This window comes from Littorina saxatilis, linkage group LG12 (assembly GCF_037325665.1).
Source record: "Littorina saxatilis isolate snail1 linkage group LG12, US_GU_Lsax_2.0, whole genome shotgun sequence".
Taxonomy (NCBI): Eukaryota; Metazoa; Mollusca; class Gastropoda; order Littorinimorpha; family Littorinidae; genus Littorina; species Littorina saxatilis.
Window position 1 is genome coordinate 68613723 of NC_090256.1, and position 22703 is coordinate 68636425.

At 43.2% G+C, this 22703-nt stretch overlaps 1 long non-coding RNA gene across 1 annotated transcript; it reads left to right on the plus strand.

Annotated features, from left to right (window-relative positions):
• Window positions 1–3255: 3255 nt before the first annotated feature.
• Window positions 3256–7374, plus strand: LOC138982645 (uncharacterized). The gene is made up of 2 exons (XR_011460916.1): window positions 3256–3397; window positions 7100–7374. It is a non-coding gene; the product is annotated as an uncharacterized lncRNA (long non-coding RNA).
• Window positions 7375–22703: the final 15329 nt, after the last annotated feature.

Consider the following 22703-nt stretch of genomic DNA (forward strand, 5'->3'; position numbering starts at 1 on the left):
GTACAGCTTTAGTCTCTGTTGAACCTTGCGTCAACCAGACACATCCCACACACAACTTTACACATTGTTAGTCCCTGTTGAACCTTGCGTCAATAAGAAACACCCTACGCCTGATGACTGGGCGCCCAACATGCAATTATTTATGCCGAGACGTTATTATTCATCAAAAACAGCTTAATTTGACATCGTTCCCTGTATTTTCCAACTAATCCTAATTAAGTTTTATCGCCATTCTCAGCTGTTCGAATCAAACAGCTCAGCAGCTGTAACTTTCCTCAACACTTTCTACTTCCCACTTCTTATTTGGCCACACATCTCATGAAAACATGACGTCATCAAGTCATAAATAACAAGATCTGTCCGTGTTGAGATTCCACTATCAATCAATGCGTCAGGCCAAAAAACAACTTCTGACACAGCGTGCGAGAAAACCCCGACATAAATCGCAAAAACACATTTTCGGTTTAACTCATCGGCAGATGTAAATTGACTGTTTAAGTTTTGAGCTTTTTTAATTGTGACTCTGTCCGTTTGTGCCTACCAGAATGATTTTTTTTATTCCAATTTTTCAGAACGTCAAAATCACAGTTCTTAAGGAAATCTTCTTTATCTGGGTAACTTACATGCTTATATCATCGGTTACTGATTTGTCGCCGTCATTACAGATAAGAACATGAACAGTGACATTTCACAATGACGCCTCTGATACTTTGGAACAGATATGTCCATGACTACCGGGTCTTATGGATACCAGGATTATGACTGTGAATACAAGTTCCAGCAAACGATATGTATGTGGCTACCAGGTCTAGCAAACGATATGTATGTGGCTACAAGGTCAAGCAAACGATATGTATGTGGCTACAAGGTCTAGCAAAAGATATGTATGTGGCTACCAGGTCAAGCAAACGATATATATGTGGCTACCAGGTCAAGCAAACGATATGTATGTGGCTACCAGGTTAGGGTTAGGGTATGTATATGGCTACCAGGTCTAGCAAAAGATATGTATGGGGCTACCAGGTCTAGCAAAAGACATGTCTGTGGCTACCAGGACTGGCAAAAGATATGTATGGGGCTACCAGGTCTAGCAAAAGATATGTCTGTGGCTACCAGGTCTTGCAAAAGATATGTATGTGGCTACCAGGTCTTATAAAAAAATATGTTTGTGGCTACCAGGTCTATCAAAATATATGTATTTGGCTACCAGGTCTATCAACATGTCTTTGGCTACCAGGTCTTGCAAAAGGTATGTCAGTGGCAACCAGGTCTTAGCAAAAGAAATGTCTGTGGCTACCATGTCTATCAAAAGATATGTCTGTGGCTACCGGTTCTAGCATAAGATATGTCTGTGGCTACCAGGTCTCATACAAAAAATATGTTTGGGGCTACAAAACACAGTCTCGAAAACCTTAGTGGATCCCCGATAGTACAGGGGTACCCGAGTTCACAAGTTCAAACGGATGTACACAAGTGCATGTGCACCGTAACTGTCGTCGGTCACAAGCTCACATAAACATACATCCTGTACACAATTAACGAGGACAAACAAAATGTACAAATACCAAAGTACAACAATTTATCTTTTGTAAAAATTCGGACACACATTTTCCCAATTAATATGAAAGTCACCGTAACTTATCTTCTTTTCACTACACCTTATATCTTGATTCTCCAAACACTGATTGATTTCTGCCTTTTCAAATTTACCAGTAACCCAAACGTTCGCTCTAACCAACCTATTTTGTCCAAAATAGTTTTACCGATACACAATCATTAAAAAAAGAAGAGGTTTAACATAACCGACTTCGCTACCACATAAACAAAAAATGTTTTATTTTCCCCAACATTCTGGTCAACAAAATCATTATTATAGACAGTCATTCAATTTCAAGACAATCATCACAGCTTTGAACCGACCCTTTCGTTCAACCAGGCAGAAGCAACAACTATAGTGAAAGCTACAGCGCGATCAACGTTCGCCCATTTACGAACTCGCGATGAGATTTGTTTCCTCTGGTCACCAAGCCTACCGTTTACAAACGCATGCGCACTAATTGGGATTCCCCCAATTTCCTCGACCTTGACCTCAGAACTCTCGAAGCCACTACTTCGGCTTTCAATTTAACTCTTGCATACCGAGTAGCTGGCAACTTTGCTTCCGAAGTTCCCACTTTCAATGTTAATTTGCAGGGTCTCTCACTTGACATCATTATACGACGATATTGCTTCTTAAATGTCATTTCCCATCCAAAAGAAACTTCTAACGCATACTACAATTGCAGGACATTCCTGTTTTTAAGGCAGCTCATTGGGAAATGAGCTCAGACAGAATATCGAAGACGTGAAATGCGTCAATCGAGCAACTGTCGTAACTTGGCTACAATGAGACGGTCGGCTACCTTGCACCATAGACACAAACTGTGACATTCTTGTTTAATTTAGGTGAAATGCTTGAAACAGAGTGCCTCAAAAGCGACAGTTCGATCAGTTACTAACCGAAAAAAACGTGCTCGAGTCATTCGGCAAAGGTGGCGAGCTTTCAAACCATCACGACTGAATAACTCATATTACATCTTTTCATCACGCTTTTTTTCCACACGAGTAGCATGGTGCAGTGGTTACGGATTCGGAAATTCGATCCGGCGCTCCGGGTTCAAGTGCCGCTGGGAGCAAAACAAATTTTAATTTTTTTTTTAATGATCTTTTTCTTTATAGGCCTCAATTGCATTCGCTGCAACAACCGGTTTTTGTTTCTGTGTTCATTTTTTTTTAATTGCGTAAAGAAACTGTCCTATGCTTTCACAAAAAATCCAATCTTGACTTTAATATAAAAAGCAGGAAAAAAGAACAGAAAAAAATCAACAAAGAAGGATGCTCCCCGATAACCAAAAAAAAAAAAAAAAAAACAAAAAAAAGAGAGGCAAAAAAGAAAGGGTTGAAGCTGCCTGCATGCAACTGAGATAAAAAAAAGGAGAAAAAAAGTTCAACATAATCATTTATTTTTCTCCCTAACATTCAGGTCAACAAAGTCATTGTCATAGCTAGGCAGTCATTCGATTCCAAGACAATCATCACAGGTTTGAACCGACCCTTTCGTTTAACCATTCAAAAAACAACAGCAATAACGCTGTTAGTACTACAGCGCGCTCAACGTTCGCCCTTTTGAACTCGCGATGAGACTTGTTTCTTCTGGTCGCCAAGCTTACCGTTAACAAACGCATGAACTAGTTGGGATTCCCCCAATTTTCGCGACCTTGACCGAATACTCTCGAAGTCAGCACTACGGCGTTCATGCACAGGGAACAGTTAGAAAGTTAACTTCGGGAGTTCCCACTTTCAAAAGAGGCCTCTACTTCCAGTGTTTCTGACTTCCAGTTCATGCATACGGGCCCAGGTCTATCAAAAGATAAGTCTGTGGCTACCAGGTCTTATCAAAAGATAAGTCTGTGGCTACCAGGTCTTAGCAAAAGGTATGTCTGTGGCTACCAGGTCTTAGCAAAAGGTATGTCTGTGGCTACCAGGTCTTAGCAAAAGGTATGTCTGTGGCTACCAGGTCTTAGCAAAAGGTATGTCTGTGGCTACCAGGTCTTAGCAAAAGGTATGTCTGTGGCTACCATGTCTTAGCAAAAGATATGTCTGTGGCTACCATGTCTTAGCAAAAGGTATGTCTGTGGCTACCAGGTCTTAGCAAAAGATATGTTTCAGGGTACCATGTCTTAGCAAACGAAGAATAAAACAGTCCGCCTTTGTCTAAATCTTCCTGGGCAGTTTCTTCTCTTGCTGGTCATTAGCTAAGCTGTGCCTCCATCTAAATTCATGAAGACGTCAGCCGTTTACGCAGTTAGGCTAGGGAAACCAGGTCTTGTGTAATACGCAGTTAGTCTCGAGCAGCCAGGACTTGGGTATTAAAAAACAGTGACCCACGCTCGGCCAAATGACAGCCGCACAATGAAGCCCGTTGGTGTCCCTCCTTATCTGTTCTCGGTCTCTTAGCCATATATATAGTTTGTTGCCATATGGGCATGTAGGGGCCTTTTGACATGCTTCTTTTGTTTGCTGTTCACTGCCGCTTTTTCCCCTGTTGAACTTGTCTTTCAGTTCTTGATACAGAATGTTGAAAATGTCTTTATCAGATTGTTCCCTGTTTACCTAATCATGGTGTTTTACTAGGCAAGCATAGAGTAACTAGATGTATCTGTTTACCTAATCATGGTGTTTTACTAGGCAAGCATAGAGTAACTAGATGTATCTGTTTATCTAATCATGGTGTTTTACTAGGCAAGCATAGAGTAACTAGATGTATCTGTTTACCTAATCATGGTGTTTTACTAGGCAAGCATAGAGTAACTAGATGTATCTGTTTATCTACTCATGGTGTTTTACTAGGCAAGCATAGAGTAACTAGATGTATCTGTTTATCTAATCACGGTGTGTTACTAGGCAAGCATAGATTAACTAGATGTATCTGTTTATCTAATCATGGTGTTTTACTAGGTGTAACCGAGTGCCAAATGTACTTTACCCTGATCACGGGGTCAAATATAACTGAGTGCTCCTTTCTCACCAAGCTCAAACACTCAAAGTAACTGACATAAGTTAAATTACCAGGTTCTTTATTTCCATAAGATGATGAGGGGAAAATGTGGGAAAGCGGGGGTTTACCTTCAAATACAACACTTCCAATGTATTACTCTCTGAACTAGAACAACCCAAAACAACACTCTAAATCCTTTACTCTAAAGCTATACTTTAGATTCCCACTCTAAAACTATGCTTTAAAACAATACTTTAAATCCTCCCTCCAAACTACACTCCAAAACTCTACTCTAAATCCTCACTCTTAACTTTAATAAAAAAAACACACAATAGAACTCTAATCTAAAACAAACAAAATCTAACTGCACCCCTCTAACGAGACCCCGTCTACGAAAACTAACTGAATCTAACTGTCTTTTCCGGAACTGGACAAAACTGGCCTTGCCAAGACTGAAACAAGAAATTCAGTTGATCCCAGGATCAACACGGGCCGAAACATTGACAATATCAAAGAAACAGGAAGTTGTACACCTGTTGGTACAGGTAAACAAAATAATAGTGTTGATGTGTCCTGTTAAATTGTCTTTTCGGCGTTTGTACATAAATGGGAGATAACAACTATCGCAATATCAAGGAAGAAGATTGTTGTGAAAGTAATGCAATAATGAATAAGAGCTCAATAATGAATAAGACCTATTGGCTTAACAGAAAGGAAGAAGGCTACTCTACCTTTATGGAAGTGATGCAATAATACTGGTATTGGTTACAGAAATATGTTTTGCACCAAGAAACCGATCGATCAACCAAGGAACCAAAAGACAGAGCGAGCGACAGGTAAACAAAATAATAGTGTTGATGTGTCCTGTTAAATTGTCTTTTCGGCGTTTGTACATAAATGGGAGATAACAACTATCGCAATATCAAGGAAGAAGATTGTTGTGAAAGTAATGCAATTATGAATAAGAGCTCAATAATGAATAAGACCTATTGGCTTAACAGAAAGGAAGAAGGCTACTCTACCTTTATGGAAGTGATGCAATAATACTGGTATTGGTGACAGAAATATGTTTTCCACCAAGAAACCGATCGATCAACCAAGGAACCAAAAGACAGAGCGAGCGATAGACGTTGCAACAGGTAGGAATGGTATTGTTTTTGGTCTGAATGAGCGTCATACAGTGGCATGTCACAGTGTAGAAGAGAAAGTAGTAAAAGTAGTTATAAATAGAAATGAATGAAATCAAAGTGTATGATGCAAATAACTTTATTTAAAATTATCACTGAGTCACAAAATAATAAAGCAAGAAAGAATACAGTGTTAGTGAAACTGTTGTAAATGGCAAAATGCTGTTGCCATGAATACACATTTGAATGCTAGTAATGTAGCACCAATATATGACCCATTGTCACACTTAAACGAAGCTCTGGCTGACTTTGTTGAGGATGTGGCCAGGTTTCCTGGGAAGGCAGTAGTCAATGTAAAAGACTATTTCTTTGAAAAAACATATACCATCTAAAGAATGGAAGTAGACTTGATCCGACAACATTTGTGTTGGCCATTGTACCAATCATGAAGTACACGATTTTTTGCAGTCACTGTCTTTTCCCCAGTAAATTTTCGAGTCAGGCGGACCTTTGACCCAGTACATTTCCCGGTAACAGCCATGCAATTCCAGGAAGCGCTGTTGTGTTGAGGCCTTGTTAAGGTTAATTTTTTTCCAAAAAATACTTGTTGAAGTTATTATTATTATTATCATATTATGTTGAAGTAACACGCCGTACAAGCCGTTACGCTGAATGCGTGGAGGTGTCGGGGGCGGGGGGCGGGGTGGGGGGGTGGAGAGAGAGTTGACTCTGATATCTATGAGGCCCTGTAAGCGTTACAGACGGTTTCGGTTTCGGTTTCGAAGGAAGGGAGACAAACCACAGCACGTCTTCCACAGGTTGATTTCTTCCCTTCTAGTGCAGGAATAAAAAATATTCATACGCAAATTGTTAGCAGATGTTAAGATTTTAAGTACAACAATGTTAAAATAGATGAATTTTTTCACATAAAAAAATACACATGTTATTGTTTGTTTGAAAGACCCTGGTAAAAATAGACAACAAACTTTCAAGTTTGAAAAGAAAGTACTTTTTGTGTTGTCCGTTTGTGATAAAGTTCACCTGTGCTCTACAATGTCTCCCAAACTGACGACTATATTTTGTACTCATTTACATTGTACAGTGAAGGGTTCGACAGTGGTAGTCTATGAACTCATACACATGTTTTTGTTAGAATTCAAATTCTTGTGACACACTTCTTCTTGTTCATTTCCTGTGCCTGTGATTTGTTTGAGCACATTGTGAGGTATTTGACCACAGACTACAAACGGAAACAAAGAACGAAAAACAAAAATAAAAACATGCACCAGCAATCACAGTCTACTGCCCTCCAAAGAACACTCGCTGGGGAAAATCAAATTACAAAACTTCGAAAGCACTCACGAGAAACGCGCAAATTCGCAATCACTCCAAGTTCTTATAAAAAACGCTGGCGCTGGACCCGAGTACTCTTCAGACTGGCTCGCTCCCCCAGTATGAAAGTTTTTGTCTTGTGCACGTGGATTTAAAAAATAAAATAAAAAATTATTTTACACAATTAAAAAAATTATTAGAGTAAAATAAAACATTAAAACGTTCATAATAAACAATAGTAAACAAGAATTTTAAAAAAAATAAATTAAAAAAAATAGACCGCCCATGCCGGGAATCGAACCCGGATCACTTTGGCCATAGACGAATCGCTTTCCACCCGGATCACTTGGATTAAAAAATAAAAAAAATAAAAAAAAATTTTTATTTATTTTACACAATTAAAAAAATTATTAGAGTAAATAAAACATTAAAACGTTCATAATAAACAATAGTAAACAAGAATTAAAAAATGAAAAAAAATAGACCGCCCATGCCGGGAATCGAACCCGGATCACTTTGGCCATAGACGGACGTGCTACGACAACATAGAGTTGGGCGCCTTGAATCACTGTGTGTATCTGTCGCTCTCTGTCTTTCAGTCTCACCGAGACCACACACTGCATTGTTTTCTTTGCCGAGACCAACGGCGACTTCCTGTCACCACCTCACATACGTCACAGAAATACCCCATGAACAAAAATTTCTCCACCTGCAAGCTACTTACCCGACGCCATAAGACTTACCCGACGCTCGGGCGGCCCGTCAACAAAATATAGTTCTACAACTTCTAGGCTTGGGTTTATTGCCCATGGTGAATTTCCAATGATTTGTTTCCACATCCCATGACAAATTCTCTTTACTTTGGTCATGCCATATATACGTTACAGCTCCGTCCATCCATGGTATTGCGTGATATTTTGTCTCGACGGGGTGAACGAATATAATGACATTCAATGACCCAGTCTCGACAAAATATCAGGCGATACCATCGATGGACGGAGCTGTAACTTATACGTATTGTTTTCTGTTCTTGTTGACACTATATTAGGGCGAGGGCTGGATGTAAAAAAGCAATATTATAAGATGTTTGGTGGCTTGTTGACAGACCAGCTTTTTCAAAGTGCTGGTCTGACAACAAGATACCAAACATCGTTTTTGTCATCATTTTGGTTGTGCAACAAAATGCACAATGGAGACGAATTTTTAGAATCCAACTCCGGGCCACAAAGCATCGTCACAGTAGCACGAGATAACACGTCAAACTTGTATGTGACGTCAAACGTAGCTTGTTGACGCTTTTCTTCCAGTCTGAAAATGTACAGAGCTGCGATCATACCTGTGAATTCAGTAAGTGTTGAGCATAATTGTTTATGACTTTTTGTTGTGGATTTTGCGATTACAGAGATAAGTTGCAAATTGACCATGAGTCGCCGCGGTAATTATCAACATTGATTGGGTCTTTGAGAGTGAATGCTTACAATCGTTGTCCTCGGAAACACAAATCCAAAGCCACGATGGTTCCACACATCAAACAATCAGCCTGATTGGCTTTCACTTTGACAATCCACGTTTCACATGAAAGCTCAAACCCATTCACCACGTCGAGTTATTGCATGGGGAACATGAGATTTATTTACCAGGTGTTTGTGAATGAAAACTCGTGAAAATGATGACAATCTTGCTTATCTATTACCCTCGATAATAAAGATTTGTCTTGTCTTGTCTTGTCTTGTCTTATACACACTTGAATGACAAGATAGATGAACACCACTGACTGTTTGTATACACACTTGAACGTCAAGATAGGTGAACACCACTGACTGTTTGTATACACACTTGAATGTCAAGATAGGTGAACACCACTGACTGTTTGTATACACACTTGAATGTCAAGATAGGTGAACACCACTGACTGTTTGTATACACACTTGAATGTCAAGATAGGTGAACACCACTGACTGTTTTTATACACACTTGAATGTCAAGATAGGTGAACACCACTGACTGTTTGTATACACACTTGAATGTCAAGATAGGTGAACACCACTGACTGTTTGTATACACACTTGAATGTCAAGATAGGTGAACACCACTGACTGTTTGTATACACACTTGAATGTCAAGATAGGTGAACACCACTGACTGTTTGTATACACACTTGAATGTCAAGATAGGTGAACAACACCGACTGTTTGTATACACACTTGAATGTCAAGATAGGTGAACACCACTGACTGTTTGTATACACACTTGAATGTCAAGATAGATTAACACCACTGACTGTTTGTATACACACTTGAATGTCAAGATAGATGAACACCACTGACTGTTTGTATACACACTTGAATGTCAAGATAGATGAACACCACTGACTGTTTGTATACACACTTGAATGACAAGATAGGTGAACACCACTGACTGTGTATACACACTTGAATGTCAAGATAGATGAACACCACTGACTGTTTGTATACACACTTGAATGTCAAGATAGGTGAACACCACTGGCTGTTTGTATACACACTTGAATGTCAAGATAGGTGAACACCACTGACTGTTTGTATACACACTTGAATGACAAGATAGGTGAACACCACAGGCTGTTTGTATACACACTTGAATGTCAAGATAGATGAACACCACTGACTGTTTGTATACACACTTGAATGTCAAGATAGATGAACACCACTGACTGTTTGTATACACACTTGAATGTCAAGATAGATGAACACCACTGACTGTTTGTATACACACTTGAATGACAAGATAGGTGAACACCACTGACGGTTTGTATACACACTTGAATGTCAAGATAGATGAACACCACTGACTGTTTGTATACACACTTGAATGTCAAGATAGGTGAACACCACTGACTGTTTGTATACACACTTGAATGACAAGATAGGTGAACACCACTGACTGTTTGTATACACACTTGAATGTCAAGATAGGTGAACACCACTGACTGTTTGTATACACACTTGAATGTCAAGATAGGTGAACACCTCTAGGTGAACACCACTGGCTGTTTGAATACACACTTGAATGTCAAGATAGGTGAACACCACTGGCTGTTTGTATACACACAGACACTTGAATGACAAGATAGGTGAACACCACTGACTGTGTATACACACTTGAATGTCAAGATAGGTGAACACCACTGACTGTGTATACACACTTGAATGTCAAGATAGGTGAACACCACCGACTGTTTGTATACACACTTGAATGTCAAGATAGGTGAACACCACTGGCTGTTTGTATACACACTTGAATGTCAAGATAGGTGAATACCACTGGCTGTTTGTATACACACTTGAATGTCAAGATAGGTGAACACCACTGACTGTTTTTATACACACTTGAATGTCAAGATAGATGAACACCACTGACTGTTTGTATACACACTTGAATGACAAGATAGGTGAACACCACTGACTGTTTGTATACACACTTGAATGTCAAGATAGATGAACACCACTGACTGTTTGTATACACACTTGAATGTCAAGATAGATGAACACCACTGACTGTTTGTATACACACTTGAATGTCAAGATAGGTGAACACCACTGACTGTTTGTATACACACTTGAATGACAAGATAGGTGAACACCACAGGCTGTTTGTATACACACTTGAATGTCAAGATAGATTAACACCACTGACTGTTTGTATACACACTTGAATGTCAAGATAGATGAACACCACTGACTGTTTGTATACACACTTGAATGTCAAGATAGATGAACACCACTGACTGTTTGTATACACACTTGAATGACAAGATAGGTGAACACCACTGACTGTGTATACACACTTGAATGTCAAGATAGGTGAACACCACTGACGGTTTGTATACACACTTGAATGACAAGATAGGTGAACACCACTGACTGTTTGTATACACACTTGAATGTCAAGATAGGTGAACACCACTGACTGTTTGTATACACACTTGAATGTCAAGATAGATTAACACCACTAGGTGAACACCACTGGCTGTTTGAATACACACTTGAATGTCAAGATAGGTGTCGTGTTCCGAGCGTACATAAACAACACTCACATCAGGTACGTTCATCTGGTTTACTTGTCTAGCAAACTGCTACAGATGACAACAATACAAGGTCGATGCGGTAAGCCATGCCTAATCAGTGTCCCGCGTGCATGCCAGAGAGCGAAGCGAGTAGTGGGCGGAAAGGCACCGTTGCACATGCGCGCCCCATCACATGACCGACCGAGTTCGACCGACACGACCCGAGAGGTACCGAATACCGTCACATCTCCCCCCTTCAAATAAAAAGATATGATCTTGATGAAACGAAACGTTATCGTTATCATTTAAAATTAAAGTTCAATAGGGGTTTCAGTAACAAATCTTTCGACCGGAACCGAAACAGTCATTGTTTATTTGCTGTTGATCTGCGGAGTCGATGGTTCACTCTTCGAAGCGGGACGGTGGTCTCACAGTTCGTCCGCTGCGGGTTTTGATGACCGGAGTCGACGGTTGCTGCCCTGGGTTAGGCGCCGCTGGAGGACGTCGCGGGGACCCAGGCGTCGGTGGAGGTTCCGGAGAACGAAGACCTGGCTGGTCTGCATTGCGCTGGCTTGGCGTTTCAGGAACAGGACTCTGTTGGGTTGGGACAGGGTAAAGGACAGGGAAGTTGGTCATGGTAGGCCTGTCTAACACTTGTCGGGAAGACAATCTGAGGTGTCGTCTGTTCCGACGATACTGTCCCCTTTCTGACCGTATCTCGTAGGACCGTGGTGCACATTGACGCAGGACTGTTGCTGGTTTTCCCCAGGACTTTTCGTGGTCTAGTTTCTGGAGAACAGTGTCACCTGGTATTAGTGGCGGCAGGGTCTCTGTCCCATGACGTCTGTCGTGGTCACTCTTGTTTCTGAGCTTTGCTTGCTCGTCCCGCGCCTTGATCGCATCCCTTCTGACCGTCTTTGGGATGAGATTGCTTGCGAGAGTAGGGAGCGTCGTTCGCATCTTTCTTCCGAGTGCTAGCTCCGCTGGACTCGTTCCTGTTGGCGTCGTAGGTGTAGCCCGGTGACTGAGTAGGGCTAAGAACGGGTCTTCTTGAGCGAGAATCTTCTTGGCCTCTTGTACTGCTCGCTCGGCTTCTCCATTCGACTGAGGAAAGTATGGACTGCTAGTCGAGTGAGTAAACTTCCATGCTGCTGCGAAGCTCTGGAACTCTGTTGACGTGAACTGAGAACCGTTGTCCGTGACGACGACGTCTGGTATTCCGTGGTGTGCGAAGATGTTCTTCATCCGTCCAATGACGACTTCAGATGTCTCTCTCGGAAGATGAGCGATTTCAAGATATCTTGAATAATAGTCAATCAGAACAAGATAACTCTGTCCCTTGAAGTCACACAAGTCTGCAGCAACCATCTGGAATGGTCTGTCTGGGAGTTCTGTTGTCATAAGTGGCTCACTTCTTTGGGATGGCTGCTTCTCTTCGCAGTGTTGACATGCTGACACTCTTTGCTTGATGTTTTCGTTGATGCCTGGCCACCAAACTGTCGACTTTGCTCTTTCTCGACATTTGGTTATCCCGAGATGGCCTTCGTGAATCCGGTTCAGCATTTCTTCTCTCAAGACCTGCGGAATGACGATCCGGACGCCTCTGACGAGAAGACCTCGATGTATGCTGAACTCCCCTCTGAATGCGTAGTAGTCTTTCAGAGCTGGCTCTACGTCAGTGACGTACCTGGGCCAACCGTTGGCCGTGTAGTGTAGAGCTGCTTTGATGACAGGATCTTGCTGACTCAATGCTGCTATCTCGTCGAGTCTTTTGTCTGAAACCGGCCATGAAGATTGGACAGCGTCGACGTGAGCTTCCACATCTTCCGCCAGTAGTGTGGCAACATCGGCTCTGTCTTCCGATGTCTCTTCTCTCCCCTCTTGGACAGGCGACTGAGGACTTCTCGACAAGGCGTCAGCCACCACAAGTGTCTTGCCTGGTGAATAACTTGCTGTCAAGCTGAATCGCATCAGTCTCATCAGCATCCGCTGACATCTGATGGGCGTTTCGTCCAAATCTTTGGTGTTGATGAGAGGAATGAGCGGCTTGTGGTCGGTTTCGAGCGTAAATTTCTCCAGACCGATCAGATAACGTTCGAACTTTTCGCACGCCCACACAGCAGCTAGACATTCCTTCTCAATCTGGGCATACCCTTGTTCCGTTGATGTCAGAGTTCTTGAGCAGAAAGCGACTGGCTTCATCTTCTCCCCATGCTGCTGCAGGAGTACGCCGCCAATACCGTAGCTGCTCGCGTCGGCACTGACCGTTGTCGGCTTAGTCAAGTCGAAGTAAGCGAGGGTAGGAGCTGCTGTCAGGAGCTCTTTCGCTTTTGAAAACGCGAGTGTCTGTGGCTGTCCCCAGTTCCACGCCTTGTCTTTCTCCAGCAACTCGGTGACAGGCTTCAAGACTGACGACAAGTTTGGCAGAAATCGTCCCAGAAAGTTCATCATGCCCAGAATTCTTCTCAGTTCTGTGACGTTGGTCGGGTCAGGCATGTTGATGATGGCATCAATCTTCTTCTTGTCTGGTCTGATTCCGTCGGCGTTGATCACGTGACCAAGGAACTCGATCTCTGACTGCTTGAAGCTGCATTTTTCCTTGTTGAGCTTGAGCCCGGCCTCGACAATCTTCTTCATGGAGCTCTCAAGATGCTGCTCGTGTTCTTCATCTGAGTTGCTGTAGATGAGAACGTCGTCGAAGAAACAGATCGTGTTTTCTTCTCCCTTCAGGATCATCTCCATCGTACGTTGGAAAATCTCGGGAGCGGAGGATATTCCGAACGGAAGTCTTTTGTAGTAGTACCTTCCGAATGGCGTGATGAAGGTTGTGTACTTGGCAGTTTCTGGGTCGAGAGGAATTTGATAAAACCCCGACGTTGCGTCCAGCTTGCTGAAAATCTTCGCTCCTTTGAGTCGATGCAAAATGTCGTCGAGAGTCGGAATCGGGTACCTCTCCCTCTTGACTGACAGGTTCAGCTTTTTCAAGTCCGTGCAGATCCGGACCGCTCCAGATTTCTTCAAAACTGGCACCATCGGAGAACACCAATCTGTTGGCTCGGTTATTTCCTCAATAATTCCGGCCTTCTTCATCCTTTCCAGTTCTTCTTCTACCTTCTTCATCAAAGGTATGGGTACTCTCCGAGCTGTGTGCAGACTGTAGGGCTGGCTGTTCTCTTTCAAGACGATCTTTGCCGGTGGGCAATTGACTGGTTGCTGGTCCAACTCACCGAACGCTGGCTGTATGCTGTCGAGACGTTGGACAAGTCCCATGCGTTTACAGGCTTCTCTGCTTAATAAGCTCTCTGTCTTGCTGTCGACGACATAGATATCCAGGTGAAACTCTTGACCGTTGATGTAGGTAGTGTCCCTAAAGAATCCTATGCAGGATATCTGTCCGCCTGCGCCGTGCATGACTGCACAGGTGGGGATAAGTTTGGGACACGGGACAAGGGTCAGGTAGAGGGATTTGGAAATGATGGTCACATCTGCACCTGTGTCGATCTTGAACTTGATCTTGCGACGTCCAAATGATAGGTCAGTGTACCATGCTGGTTCAGCTCCCTGCTTGTGTACGACACCCATGTAGTACACTTCTTCTGCGTCGACAGCGTTGACTTGCTTGGAACGGCAACAAGAAAAGTAATGTCCGTACCTGCCACAGCCGTGACACTGCTTCCCTTTTGCTGGACAGTCACTGTCTTTCTTGTGTTGTCCACGTCCGCAGCGTGAACATGATGCGTCACTTCTCCCCTCCTGAGGAAAGCGACGACCGCCACCACGCGGATGACGAAATCCACCCCTGGAACCGGCGTGCTTGGTTGCTGGACCGCTGCTGCCACTGTCACAGCTGGTACCTGCTGCACCTGCACCGCCGCGAGGGCGTCTGTTGAATCGCTGCGTACCGGTGTGTACAGCGTCAACACTGGAACGTTGCTCAGACAGCTGTCTCTTGACTTGCTCGTACTGCCTGGCTTGCTTAATGGCGTCTTGCAAATTCAGGTCTGCTTGCATTTGTAACTTTTCTGAGAGTTCTCGGTCGTTCACACCAAGGACGAACCTGTCGCGAATGGCTTCGTCGCGGTTATGAAAATCTGCGTGCTCAGAAAGTTCGTACAGGGCTCTGACGTAAGGTTCGATTTGCTCGCCGCTGTGTTGGCTTCTGGTGTTGAAGACAGCTCGAACGTGTATGACGTTCTTTTGTGGAACGAAGTGCGTGTCAAATAACTTCAGTACGTCCTCCAGTTTTGCTTCGTCATTGTCCTCGTCATATTCGAACTGTTCGTAGATCTGTTCGGCTTGTATGCCCATAGCATAGATTAAGGAACTGACCTGGACTGAAAATTGTTCTTTGTCTAGTTTAGAAGCAACCCTGTAGCGTTCGAAACGCTTACGCCACGTGAGCCACTGGTCGGGCCTCCCAAAGTCGAGTGGTTCAGGCGGTTTGAATGGCATGCTCTTCTTCTTCCGTACGACTATGCTCGACTATTTCAAAACTCACGGTTGGGTAAAGAATCCCACCGCTGCCACCATGTCGTGTTCCGAGCGTACATAAACAACACTCACATCAGGTACGTTCATCTGGTTTACTTGTCTAGCAAACTGCTACAGATGACAACAATACAAGGTCGATGCGGTAAGCCATGCCTAATCAGTGTCCCGCGTGCATGCCAGAGAGCGAAGCGAGTAGTGGGCGGAAAGGCACCGTTGCACATGCGCGCCCCATCACATGACCGACCGAGTTCGACCGACACGACCCGAGAGGTACCGAATACCGTCACAATAGGTGAACACCACTGGCTGTTTGTATACACACTTGAATGTCAAGATAGATGAACACCACTGACTGTTTGTATACACACTTGAATGTCAAGGTAGGTGAACACCACTGACTGTGTATACACACTTGAATGTCAAGATAGGTGAACACCACTGACTGTTTGTATACACACTTGAATGTCAAGATAGGTGAACACCACTGACTGTTTGTATACACACTTGAATGTCAAGATAGATGAACACCACTGACTGTTTGTATACACACTTGAATGTCAAGATAGGTGAACACCACTGACTGTTTGTATACACACTTGAATGTCAAGATAGGTGAACACCACTAGGTGAACACCACTGACTGTTTGTATACACACTTGAATGTCCTTTCCAATTACATGCGATACATGATCAGTTTCAGCGGTGGAACCTTGCTATTATCATTTTGATTTGTGGGGGTGTCTGTATAAACCTGATATGAAATCAATCTGCGTGCACATGGCAGAGGATCGGATGGCCTTTCCAGTCATCGTATTATACTGTTATAACTGTTATAACTATTATGACTGGTTGTACAATAAACGGCCTCATCATGAACATCTTCACTCTAAGGCATCTGCCTATTTTTGTGTGACGGGTAGTATAGAGTATGAAAGCGGACAAGACAGTTACGACAAGAACTACGGAGGGATGAGTTGGGGATGATAGAAGGAAGGGCGGGTGGGTGAGGGGGTGGGGGGGGGGGGGTGGGAGGTCGCAGCAAGATCATTAGTCGGTGGAGATTTCCACTTTGGACGCGGTGGTGACAAATGGCAGACTTGGTCATAAAACTCCGCCAAGACAGGCCGCTGATTGGTTCAAACAGAGACTACCACCCACAGACCTATATCAGAGCCTGCCACTGCTGGCTGAAGCCTACCACGGAATCACACCTACCTACGTGTCGAGCGACTGGCTAACACTAGAAACTTGGAAGCGCCAGTCAACACTGGCAGCAGTCCGCGATCGAGGGAACAATTCTGTCTCAGTTCATCTTCTTCCTATCCGCAGCCACCCTTTCCCTTGACTGTTCTCTGAGGCTGCGACTCTCAACCGCACGCCGCGCTCTCCGTCTCTCTCTTGACTCGGTGTGTGTCGGTGTTCCAGTGAGATTCTCTATCGCTCAGTGTTCCAGTGCGTCTCTCTATCGCTCAGTGTACCAGTGAGTGTGCGTGTCTGTCAGTTATCGCTGCTGCTGTTGTTGGCGGTGGTAGTGTGGTTGCCGTCGTGGTTGGGTAGGTTGGCGTGTGTGAAGGTGTGTATAAAACAAGTTTATGACCAACTTCTAAACAAAGTTCTGCGCGGAAAGGTTTTTGAGACACTTAAAACGCTTGTGAGAGGATTTGTATCGCTTAATATTGAAACCAGTTGTCAAGAGTGTTTAACTTTAAAGGGGACGCAATTCGCTGTGCATAGAGTACACTTGGGAACAATTCCTGCTTAATTTGCACCAATCTAAACTTTGAATAACTTTCTGAAAAACACGTTCTTTTGAGAGAACTCTGGTAGGCTTCCGTGCTCTTCTCCCTATATCATTGCAGTGCAAAACTTTAAGTACACAAAACATCTTCTTCTTCTTCTTCTTCTTCTTCTTCTTCTTCTTCTTCTTTTTTTTTTTTTGTGTGTGCCTTTTTTTCTCTTCCTCCTCTTCTTCATCGTTTTCTCTCTTGTCGGGGGTCGTAGTATATATATATATATATATATATATATATATATATATATATATATATATATATATATATATATATATATATATATGCATACTTTCTGATGTATAAATAATCCTTTCGGCTCAGAATACAACGACACTGCTCATGTTGGAGACATGTGATTCTTGTCTTTACGGTGCAGTGGCATGAATAACCGCCTCTAAATGTCACATCGACGAGAACACTTTCATCCGCTCACACTGCCGTGTTGTGTGACCTGGGGGACCCCGGGATCAGCCAGTTAATCTGATAACACGAGTTGTGGACCCTTCCGTGCATAAAGTCGACCCGCCTCGCCATTTTCAGGTAAATGTTGGACAAGACTTGTCTGGCATAGGTATCATTACACAAAGTAATCACGTTGTTAACACAGAAAAGCAATAATACATGTTATGTTTTGTTGCCGTCTGATTAGGATAGAACAGATTGAAATACAATGAAAAGCTTTGATAATATTAATTCGGCGGAAAACGATTGACTTCTCGCCATGGTGTAAACACACAGTAAGGTGGCCAACATTTCTTCGTTTTGTTCTTTTTCTTCAAAGGGTTTTGTTTGTTTGTTTCTTTGTTGGTTTGTGTGTTTGTTTGTTGCTTTGTTGGTTTGTGATTGTTTTTGTTTTTTTGTTGGTTTGTGTGTTTGTTTGTTTCTTTGTTGGTTTGTGTGTTTTGTTGGTTTGTGTGTTTTTTGTTTGTTTCTTTGTTGGTTTCTTTGTTGGTTTGTGTGTTTTGTTTGTTGGTTTGTGTGTTCTTTGTTTGTTTCTTTGTTGGTTTGTGTGTTGGTTTGTTGCTTTGTTGGTTTGTGTGTTCTTTGTTTGTTTCTTTGTTGGTTTGTGTCTTTGTTGGTTTGTGTGTTGGTTTGTGTGTTTGTTGGTTTCTTAGTTGGTGTGTGTTTGTTGGTTTCTTTGTTGGTGTGTGTGTTTGTTGGTTTTCTCTTTCTTTCTTTTCTTTCTTTCCTGCTTTCTTTTTATATTATTTGTCTTTCCAAATCGGGAGCACGGCCAGCACTTGACAGCCATAGAGGTCATAAAAACTGTCTGCCCTTCCACCCTCTGTTCACACTGCTAGCGAGGTGGGAGCAGTTTCACAACACTGACTGACTTCACTCTCGGGAGAGGATTTATCTCCATCGGTTGGAGAGCCAGTCTGTGGAGAGGCTGCACTAAAAGTAACCGGGGTATGTAAATGAACATGTAAATTGTTCGCAACGTTAGTGGGCATGTAAGTCGTAAGACATTTCAGTGGACATGCAAAGTGTTAGCCATTTAAGTCGGCATGTAAGTCGTAAGACATTTAAGTGGGCATGTAAGTCGTAAGACATTTAAGTGGGCATGTAAGTCGTAAGACATTTCAGTGGACATGCAAAGTGCTAGCCATTTAAGTCGGCATGTAAGTCGTAAGACATTTCAGTGGACATGCAAAGTGTTAGCCATTTAAGTCGGCATGTAAGTCGTAAGACATTGAAGTGGGCATGCAAAGTGTTAGACATTTAAGTGGGCATGTAAGTCGTAAGACATTTAAGTGGGCATGTAAATTGTTCGCCACTTTAGTGGGCATATAATTTGTTAGTCATTTCAGTGGACATGCAAAGTGTTAGCCATTTAAGTGGGCATGTAAGTCGTAAGACATTTAAGTGGGCATGTAAGTCGTAAGACATTTAAGTGGGCATGTAAATTGTTCGCCACTTTACTGGGCATGTAAGTCGTAAGACATTTAAGTGGGCATGTAAATTGTTCGCCACTTTACTGGGCATGTAAGTCGTAAGACATTTAAGTGGGCATGTAAGTCGTAAGACATTTAAGTGGGCATGTAAGTCGTAAGACATTTAAGTGGGCATGTAAATTGTTCGCCACTTTAGTGGGCATATAATTTGTTAGTCATTTCAGTGGACATGTGAAGTTTTAGCAATTTCATTTAGGGCATGTAACATGTTAGCCATTTTCAAAAACTGACAAGGCCCATGTGAAGACCACGCCTTTGTAGAGACAAGGTCCACGCGAAGACAAGCCTTTGTAGAGACAAGGTCCACGCGAAGACCAAGCCTTTGTAGAGACAAGGTCCACGCGAAGACCAAGCCTTTATAGAGACAAGGTCCACGCGAAGACCAAGCCTTTATAGAGACAAGGTCCACGCGAAGACCAAGCCTTTATAGAGACAGAGCCATTCATTGTGAAGACCAAGCCTTTATAGAGACAGAGCCCAGGTTTGTTGAGATTTTAATCGTGTCGTGTCGTGTCGTGTCGTGTCGTGTCGTGTCGTGTCGTGTCGTGTCGTCTTGGCCTGTGTTACAACTTGGTATCGAGACCGGGTTCTTGTTCCTTCTGAAAGCAATTCAGCTCAAAATCGTCCTTTTACAGAAGCTAACTTCCAAAAAGGAGTGTTACCAGAAACACGTGTGTAAACCTCGACCTTCTCACTCAACAAAATACACTCACACAGCTACCTGTCAAAAACACACACCTACCAATCAACATACCTGTGAACACCTACCTATCAATATACCTGTGAACACCTACCTATCAATATACCTGTGAACACCTACCTATCAACATACCTGTGAACACCTACCTATCAACATACCTGTGAACACCTACCTATCAACATACCTGTGAACACCTACCTATCAACATACCTGTGATCACCTGGTGATGGTGACGGCCATGAACGTGACGGGGGGACCTCAGGAGGGAGGGGCAGCAGCCAAGGACGGCCTGAGTGCGCAGAGCGCGGCTGACCAGGCGGGACTGACTCAACTCGTGCACCAACTGGCCACAGCGTGTCACCACAAGATTCTGCACACCACCCCTTCTGATGACGATGGTAGGTGGTTCTTGTCTTCTGTCTGTGTGTTTGGGGGTGGGGGCCCGGGGGTAGGGTGGGGGGTGGGGGTGGGTGTGACTGACTCGAGATTCTGCACACTAAACCCCCCCCCCTGATGATGGTATGTGGTTGTTGATTTGTTTTCAATGTGTTTGGGGGATGGGTAGGGATGTGTGTGTGTGTGGGGGGGGGGGCAGAATGATGGGTGTGTGTGGGGATGTGTGAACATTTATTTATTCATACCTTTCTGTCTGGAGTATGCCTTGATCTTTGCCGTTCTTTGCAATCTACGCTCATTTTATCTGCATTTGGCAGTGCCTGCATTGTAGAACAAGGATCGGTGTGTGCAGGAATTTGCCAGAAAAGTCAACGTGTGGTACTGCACCAAATATTGTTACAACCTAACACGGAATGACTGTTACGCACCTAAATATTGTTACAACCTAACACGGAATGACTGTTACGCTCCTAAATATTGTTACAACCTAACACGGAATGACTGTTACGCACCTAAATATAGTTGACTATATGCCGGTGTTTTCTGAACAGTGGAACCCACCTTTTAAGACGCCTTCTCTTTTAAGACCATGATTTTTAAGATTTTCTCTTCATAACCTGTGTAAATGTACTCCCATTTTCAGACTCTCCGATCATTTCTAAGACCTGTTCGACTCAGATTGTTGGAGGTCTAAAATCGGGGGTTCAACTGTTAGACCAAAGAGGTGTTACATTGGGGGGGGGGGGGGGAGGGGGTGTTACATTAGAGAGTTACCCCAACCAAACTGTTGACAGTTCACCTCATAACATGCCCCTTCACATACGCAGAACTTCGCGCGTGAGCTTAGAAATCAAGCAGTCTTGTGCGCCTTTGCGAAGTGTTTTTGCGGCAGTCTCAAAAACGTTTGTTGGGTTTTGTTTTCGCGTTGCACTCTTACACCGACAGCGTCAATATGTTTCTGGGCTTTACGACGTTTCCGGAATACCGCACGCAGGGAGAATCACGTGACATACGTCTGATATGCGTAGCGGCAGCATAGGAACAGCGATGAAAACGCCGTTATCTGATGTCGATAAGAAAGCGTTTTAAGAATCATCAAGAGGCAAGCTAGCCAAGATAGTAAAGCTACGGGTGTGTCTGTCTGCCTCTCTTCGTGCAGGTCATGACTAGCTGGTTCTTGTTTCTATTGCGTACGTGCACGAAGGTGTGTTTTGAGTGCGAGTTCCAGTTCTGCCTTGGTTTGAGAGCCTATACCAGTTCTGTTTTGTTTTGAATGCCTGTACCAGTTCTGTTTTGTTTCGATTGCCTATACCAGTTCTGTTTTGTTGTAAGTGCCTATACCCGTTCTGCTTTGTTTTGAGTGCGTATTTCAGTTCTGCTTTGTTTTGAGTGCCTATACCAGTTCTGCTTTGTTTTGAGGGCCTATACCAGTTCTGCCTTGTTTTGAGTGCCTATACCAGTTCTGCTTTGTTTTGAGGGCCTATACCAGTTCTGCTTTGTTTTAAGAGCCTATACCAGTTCTACCTTGTTTTAAGAGCCTATACCCGTTCTGCTTTGTGTTGAGTGCCTATACCAGTTCTGCTTTGTTTTGAGGGCCTATACCAGTTCTGCTTTGTTTTAAGAGCCTATACCAGATCTGCTTTGTTTTGAGTGCCTATACCAGTTCTGCATTGTTTTAAGTGCCTATACCAGTTTTGCCTTGTTTTGAGTGCCTATACCAGTTCTGCCTTGTTTTTTTAGAGCCGATACCAGTTCTGCTTTGTTTTGAGTGCCTATACCAGTTCTGCTTTGTTTTGAGGGCCTATACCAGTTCTGCTTTGTTTTAAGAGCCTATACCAGATCTGCTTTGTTTTGAGTGCCTATACCAGTTCTGCATTGTTTTAAGAGCCTATACCAGTTCTGCTTTGTTTTAAGAGCCTATACCAGTTCTGCTTTGTTTTAAGAGCCTATAATACTCCGTCACGGCGGAGGGCTGACCGTGCACCCAAAAGCGGACTCAACCAAATGAGTATTTTTTGAAAGCTTGGGACCTGCCAAACATAAAAATCGATGTTAACAAGAAATATTCAAGGGCGCACTTTCTCTTCTCAGTCAAAATTCAACTATACCCTGAAGAGTGATGCACGAGCATTTCAGACGCTTGCCTCTGAAAAAAGAAGTTCTCAGCCAAATTACAAACTCAAACTGGTTTTTTTGTTTGTTTGTTTGTTTGCTTAACGCCAAGCCGACCACGGAGGGCCATATCAGGGCGGTGCTGCTTTGACATTTAACGTGCGCCACACACAAGACAGAAGTCGCAGCACAGGCTTCATGTCTTACCCAGTCAC